This window comes from Talpa europaea, assembly GCF_964194135.1.
Source record: "Talpa europaea genome assembly, chromosome: 9".
In the NCBI taxonomy this organism is placed as follows: Eukaryota; Metazoa; Chordata; class Mammalia; order Eulipotyphla; family Talpidae; genus Talpa; species Talpa europaea.
In genome coordinates, this window is record NC_140076.1 from 68548359 (window position 1) to 68556506 (window position 8148).

The window sequence follows — 8148 nt, forward strand, 5'->3', positions numbered from 1 at the left end:
ACAGTCATTTTATGGGCACTTAACATATGCAGAAAAAAATGTGGAGAAATAGATCTATAATACATAAGGTCAAAAAATGTGAGTTAAGGATTTTTATATGCAACAAAATTGACTTTCAGGGCCTCCCCGGTGGCGCAGCGGTTGAGCGCTGGGTTGCGAAGCTGCCCGCAGCCTCTGCAGCGCCGGTTCGATCCCCAGCTGCTCCCCGGCCACCAGAGGAGGGTCCCACATGGTGCGCAGACCTCTCCTGCCGCCCACTGCTCCCCTCAGCAGTGTACTTCGGTCCTTCTGCCTGCTCTGCTCCCCGCTCTGGCTCTGGTGAATTCTCTCACCCTCCCGCGCTTCTGACTGTACCCAGTGCTTGTATAAATAAATAAATAAATCTTTAAAAAAAAAATTGACTTTCAAATGGAAAGGGCACAAGTAAGCTTTATCAGCAATAAGCAACAAGTCAGGGAATATAATTTCCAGGAGCACCTTCTGAGGAATCTTATCTGAAGCTTAATTTGAACCTCAATACAAATAATTAGAATAGAGTGAAACAGCAACTATGTCGTATATAAGGATGTAAATTGATAATAATATATTCTTGTTAATTAACCAATCATCTTTGGCAGTGAGAGAGCAAAATTCTTATCTTGAGAACTGGTAAACAAAGAAATCAAACATGTGCCCAGCCTTAAAAATAAAATGAACCATTGACTAACAAAATAAGGGGAAACATGTCTTTATAAAAGCATTCCAACAAATAAAAAGAAATAATGGAATGACAACATCACTATCTTGCAACACCAAATTAACAACTAAGCAATGAGAACCAACAGCTGCAAGCATCGCATACAGACAAAGAGAAAAAAAGAGAGAGAGAGAGACAAATAGACGTTACAAGCCCCTGATGAAAGTTTACAACACCATCTACAGTTTGCCAAGAGGATTAAAAGGAAATCTGATCAAGACTGTAGATAGATACAGCTGCCAAATTGCAGGAAGAGTACAGAAGAGAGGAGCATGGCAAATCACACCAAGAGTATGGAATCAGCAAAATCCACATGTAGAGAATCTCTATAGGTCAAATGGTTTGAGTTTCTCAAGAGATAAACTGAAAGGAAAATGATGTGAAAAGGGAGGAAATGTATATTAAAAGGCATCGGCTTTGATCTCCTAGGAAAAGACCCAAGTTATCTCCTCCAAATGTTCATTTTAGATGATCCTTGCCAGTGAATTCGCTTAAGGATCACAACTTGAGTCCAGCACATTCACATGTAAATTTCCCCATTTACTCCTTCCAATGACTCTTTAAGATATTTTAACATTCATTTTACACATAGATAAGTGAAAGATAAGAGCAACTAGCCAAAGTATCAAAACTCTCACATGAAAGAGCAAAAATTTATACTGAGGTTTGACCAAAAAAACCACTTATCTATCATTTAATACCTGCATTCATCATTCACATACCATCTGCAGAATATTGTTCTATTCCCCGATCAGCTACACTTTAGTCAATAATTTTTAAATGGACTCAATTTTGTAAAATTATTTTATCTACATATTTTTTACATCATTCTTCATTTTTTTAATAAATTTTATTTTTATATTCCCCATACAATTGCAACCCCCCCATTTTGACACCAATCCCTCCCCTCCCACCCCCCACCCCCTAAAAAGTGTCTCTGGTTCATAGTTTTTTGTTGATTTTGATTTTCACTTTCTTATAGTTATTCATTTTCCTGGTCCCTTATTTAAGTTTTCTAGATTCCTGCTATGAGTGAGACCATCCAGTATTTTTCTTTTTCTTTCTGGCTTATTTCGCTGAGCATGATCCCCTCCAGCGCCATCCATGTTGCTGCAAATTGCATGTGTTTATCTTTTTTGAATGCTGAGTAATATTCCATGGTGTATATGTACCACATCTTCTTGATCCAGTCATCTATTTTTGGGCATTTGGGCTGTTTCCAAAGCTTAGCTATTGTAAATAGTGCTGCTATAAACATAGGGGTGCAGGTGTTCTTTGGAATTGATGTTTCTGTGTCCTTTGGGTAAATACCTAGGAGTGGAATTGCTGGATCATATGGAAGCTCTATGTTTAGTAGGTCCAGAAATCTCCACACAGCTCTCCATAGTGGTTGGACCAGTTTGCACTCCCACCAGCAGTGCAGGAGAGTTCCTTTTTCTCCACACCCTCACCAACATTTGTTGTTGCTAGTTTTTTTAATATGTGCCATTCTCACTGGTGTAAGATGGTATCTCATGGTAGTTTTGATTTGCATTTCCCTGATGACAAGTGATGTTGAACATTTTTTCATATGCCTGTTGGCCATTTGCATTTCCTCTCCAGAGAAGTTTCTTTTTAGCTCTTCTGCCCATTTTTTCACTGGATTATTTTCTTTGTTGTTGTTGCGTCTCATCAGCTCTTTGTAGATTTTTGTGATCAGTCCTTTATCATTAGTGTTGTGTGCAAAAATGTTCTCCCAGTTGGTGGGGTTTCTCTTTGTTTTTGTTATTGTCTCTTTTGCTGTGCAGAAGCTCTTTAATTTGAACATCATTCTTCATTTTTAAACAATGTTTGCTCCCCCCACCCCCTCAGGTGTAGTCCCCATAGAATTTCCTTCACCAATGCACCCGTGCACCATCACCACAGCCCCTGTGCTCCCCCCATCCCCCAACCCCCAGTCTGATCCCTCTCCCTCCTCCTCCCCTGCAGGATGTCTCTGGTTTATAATTGTCTGTTTTTGTTTTGTTGTGTTGTATTTTTGGATTGTTATTATTTTTTCCCCTGATGTCATATCGTATATATGAGAAATATATTTTGGTTATCTGAATATCTACTGTCTTCACCTACAATTCCTGACGCACAGCTCCTAAAACGTTTGGAATTCCCTAAGTGTTGAGAGAGAGACAGGTGCCTTTCCTTGTGTGAATGAGGTGACTTTGGGAAGCACCTAAGGGTGGGTCTGGTTACCAGGAGAAATAATCTTGTGATTAGAGAGTTGCAGCTTTCAGTCCCAAACTCTGACCTCCAGAGAAGGGAGAGGGCCTGGAGATTGAGTGAACTGCCAATGAGTTACTCACTCCTGCCTATGTAATGAAGCTTCCACAAAGATCCAAAATGACAGGGTTAGGGAAGGCTTCCCAGCTGATGAACATGTGGAGATACTGGGAAAGACTCATGCTGCAGTGGCCATGGAAGCTCTGTGCCCTTTCCCCATAGCTTGACCTATATGCATCTGGCTGTTTCTACTTTCATCTTTTTGTAACAAATTGGAATTGAGTGAGTAAATAGATACTTGAGTTCTATGAGCTGTTCTAGCAAATAAACAATATAAAGAAGAGGTAGTGGGAATTTGTAGCAAGTCTGTTAGAAGCACAGGTCACAGCCTGGGCTTGCAACTGTTGGGGCTGCCCTATAACACAACCAGTATCTGCAGTAGAGGGCAGTCTTGGGAGACTGAGTTCTTTGCTGGTGGAATCTGTCGCCTTTTCTGGGTAGACAGTGTCAGGATTGAGTGGAATTCTCAAATCCTGTTGGTGTCTGAGGATTGCTTGTATGTATGGTGTAGGGTAAGGTAAAAGGTATCAGGCTTTTCTGCCCTCCCGCCATCAGGATAGATGAGGGAACCCTGTGATCCTGAATGCATGCCTGATGGCGGGCACCTGAAGAGGGTACACCTGAGCTAAGAGACTGATTTATAAGGGTGGTGCAGCAGAGTGTGGTGTGGCGGTAGTGCGGTGTTAAGGGTGGAGGAGTGGAGTGTACGGAGGAGTGTGGCGACTACAAACCACGGCGAAGAGCATGTGGCTGCTGGAACCGTTCATAAACCTGCCCGGAATGGGTTGGTTGCTTTCCAACTGGCGTAGTCGGTAGGATGGTTTGAGGCAGCACAGACGAAACCCTTTGGAACCTGGGGAGGGATCGCCGGATGGCCAGCCACGAGCAGATGGAACTTGGTGGCCGACCTCCTCGCCCAGTGGGCACCTCCCCAGGAATGGCCAGAGGTAGATGGATCCCCGGAGCAGTTGGTACAAGCCCTGTATGAAATAGAAGAAACCCTGAATGGATGCAGTGCCCATGAAGCAGCAGGAGCCGTTGGATGGGTATTTCTTACAGCTCTGCAAGAGTCCAGGCAGAAAAAGCAACCTAGGATCCAGCAAGTACGGGATGAAATGCAAAAAGAGATGTGAGAAGAAATATGGATACTACAACAACATTTGAGGATTCTGGAGGAAGAAGTTCGGAGAAACCGACCCACCCTTCCGGAGATGCCAGACTCCGTCTCAGGAAGGAAGGAGAGGGAGGCTGGCCCTTTTGGCCGAATCGCAGCAAACCAGCCTGTGACTCCAGAGATGCCAGACCCCTCCTCAGGAGAGGAGGAGAGGGAGGCTGAACCTTTGCCTGAGTCCCAACCAGCGGTAGCAAACCAACCCGCAACCCTGGAGATGCCAGACTCCTCTGGAGAGGAGGAGGAGGCTGGTCCCATACTCCAGGCCCATCCAGTGGTGACTCAGAAAATGAAGCGGCAGCGACCCATGGCCCCAGGGAGTCTGGCTGCGGGACCACCACAAATGACGGAATTTACTACCTATCGACCATACACCCAGGCGGAACTGGTGGACTTGGGCAAACAGTTCCGCCAGAAACCAGGGGAACCCTTGGCAGCCTGGCTGCTACGTTTATGGGACCTGGGGGTGGATGGGATTATTTGCACGGCACAAGAGATGAAGAGACTGGCCTCTGTGACTTCACACCCATCCTTGCGACAGAGGCTGCAGAACAGCTGGCGGTATGGCCAGGGCGACCACACCCTCCTGGAGTGGATAATGGCTGCCATACGGACAGTATGGGCTGATACAGGAGACGTGCCGGAGACAGTAAGCGGATGGCAGACGTACGCCAAGCTGGTTCAGGTACTTCGAGAATTGGGGATGCAGCAGGCCATGTTTAATGTGAATACGCGTGGTCCTGACAATGAGCGTTTCACAGCAGGGATGAGAGACTTGGTATTAAAGAATGCCCCTTCATCTACATTTGGATCTCTCATGGCAGTACTAGCACCCTATGTGGGACATCAGATACATGACGTCATCACAATGATAGCCAGCTTGGGCGAAGTTGAGAGCCGGCGCTCTCAGAAAGGAATACGGGTAGTTTCTGAAAGGTCAAAAGGAATGCCAAGGAGGGCAAGGAAGCCTCTTGGCATCACAGAACCTATAAAAGTCACTCGTAACCAAATGTGGATGGATTTAATAAGAGCGGGGGTAGATGGCACTAAAATACACGTGCAGCCCAATGCATATTTGTTGGAATTATGGCAGCAGCTGCGAGAAGACCAGAGGTTCACACCCATGAGAAGGACTGCTGCTCAGGGGGAGCCTGGAAGCCCCAGGCCTCAGGCGCGCGCCCTGCGCCTGGAAGACCACTTGCTGCCAACCCCGTCCGCGGGTGATGGCCTGATATCTTTTGAATAGGGTGAGGGCCAAGGAACCCGTCCACAGGGGACGGGCGGGGACTGGAGGTCACATGCGGAGCTTGCCATCCACTGGTCCGACTAACGTACAAAGGGTTTTAGCTCTAGTAGGCACAGGAGCAGAATGTACTCTGCTCTATGGAAATCCAGAAAGATTTCATGGGTCTACTTGTTATATTGATGGCTGTGGAGGCCAGAGTGTCAAGGTGACAGCAGTAAAACTATCTCTGGGGATTGGGCGATGACCCCCGAAAGAGTATAAAGTATATGTATCGCCCATCCCGGAGTACATCCTGGAGGTGGATGTACTATGTGGCTTATGACTAGAAACCACAGTCGGAGAGTTTTGCCTTAAAGTGCAAGTGGTAAAGGCAGTGGTGAGAGGACATAGAAGACATGCTAAGCATCCGCCCCTACAACTGCCAGTCCCTAGGCGAGTGACTACTACCAAGCAATATCGGTTGCCCGGAGGCTACAAAGAAATTACAGGCACAATATCAGAGCTGGAGAAAGTGGGCATTGTGCGTACTGCCCACAGCCCCTACAATTCACCGGTGTGGCCAGTGAGGAAGCCCGATGGCTCTTTGAGAATGACAGTAGATTATCGTGAATTGAATAAGGTAGTTCCCCCCTTGCATGCTGCAGTGCCTTCAGTGGCAAATTTGATGGATCGTCTGAGCCACGAGCTGGGAATGTACCATTTTGTAGCCGATCTGGCAAATGCTTTTTTTTCGATAGATATAGCCCCAGGAAGTCAAGACCAATTCGCCTTCACCTGGGAAGGCCGGCAATGGACATTTACTGTACTGCCACAGGGATACCTGCACAGCCCTACTCTGTGTCACGGGCTGGTGGCAGCAGATTTGGCCTGGTGGGAAAGGCCATCTTCAGTGCGTTTATACCATTATATTGATGATATTTTATTGACAAGTGACTCTCTTACAGATCTGGAAAAGGCAGTACCTTTCTTATTAACACACCTGAAAACATGTGGCTGGGCAATCAACCAAAGCAAACTGCAGGGGCCTGGACTGTCAGTTAAGTTCCTGGGAGTTGTTTGGTCAGGTAAGACAAAGGTTATCCCTGAAGCTGTGATAGATAAAGTTCAAGCTTACCCCACTCCAACCACAGTGAAGCAGCTGCAAGCCTTTCTGGGTCTGCTGGGTTACTGGAGGGCATTTATACCTCACATGGCCCAGCTCTTACGACCCTTGTATATGTTAATACGTAAAGGAGCCAGGTGGGATTGGTCAGCTGAGGCAGACACAGCATTTGCCATGGCCAAACGAACTATAAAGACTGCTCAGGCCTTGCAAGTTTTTGACCCAGCCCGACCCTGTGAGCTCGATGTGCATGTTACTCAGGAAGGGTTCGGGTGGGGACTCTGGCAGAAATCAGAGAGGCTACGACAGCCTATTGGGTTCTGGTCCCAACTCTGGAAGGGGGCTGAGGTTAGGTATTCCTTAATTGAGAAACAGTTAGCTGCGGTATATGCAGCCTTACTAGCCATAGAAAGTATAACTGCCACAGCCCCTGTCTCAGTGAGAACCACTTACCCAATAGCTGGATGGATACGGGACTGGACAACAAAGCCCCATAGTGGTACTGCTCAAACACCCACTTTGGCGAAGTGGGGGGCATACTTAGAACAGCACTGCACCCTGTCAACTAGCCCCTTAAGGGTGGAGTTGCGGGAGGTTCTTGGTCCTGTGACATATGTTAGAATGGAACCAACTTCAGAAGCCTGTATAGAAGCCGAACCTGAAGCTAGTCCCTACAAGGAGGGTCGAGCACCGATTCCAGCAGAGGCCTGGTATACGGACGGCTCCAGCCGGGGACAGCCAGCCTCTTGGACAGCGGTGGCTGTACACCCAGAAACAGACACTATTTGGTTTGAAACCGGGACGGGACAGAGCAGCCAATGGGCTGAACTGCGAGCAGTATGGATGGTGGTGGCCCATGAGCCTTCCCCTCTAGTAATCTGTGCTGACAGTTGGGCTGTGTACAGGGGTCTGACACTGTGGATTTCCATGTGGAATCTAAATGACTGGACAGTCATGCATCGGCCATTGTGGGGCCAGGCCCTATGGAAAGATTTATGGGATCTGGGGCATCAGTGGCAGGTGACTGTTTATCATGTCACAGGACATGCCCCATTAGCCTTACCAGGCAACGATGAGGCAGATACCCTAGTCCGGGTTCAATGGCTTGAAACTGCTCCAGGGCGGGATGTTGCACAGTGGCTACACAGACGCTTGCTCCATGCAGGGCAGAAGACAATGTGGGCCACTGTGCATGCCTGGGGTCTACCTGTAACTTTAAAAGAAATTCAGACTGTACGTGAAACATGTGTAGTATGTTCCAGGACTTACCCCTGGAGACCTTTTGCATCTACAGGCCAGGTGTTGCAGGGGCAGTTACCCTTGACACACTGGCAGATTGACATCATTGGACCACTACCTTGCTCCAATGGACAACAATATGCGGTCACCTGTGTGGACACTGCTACCGGGTTATTGGCAACTTACCCTGCTCCACATGCGGACCAAAAGGCAGTTTTGGCAGCACTGGCACGCCTATGTGCTGCATATGGACGTCCACTGGCAGTGGAGAGCAATCAAGGGGCTCATTTTACAGGTGCCCGGGTGCAGCAGTGGGCCAAGAACATGGGTGTTGAATGGAA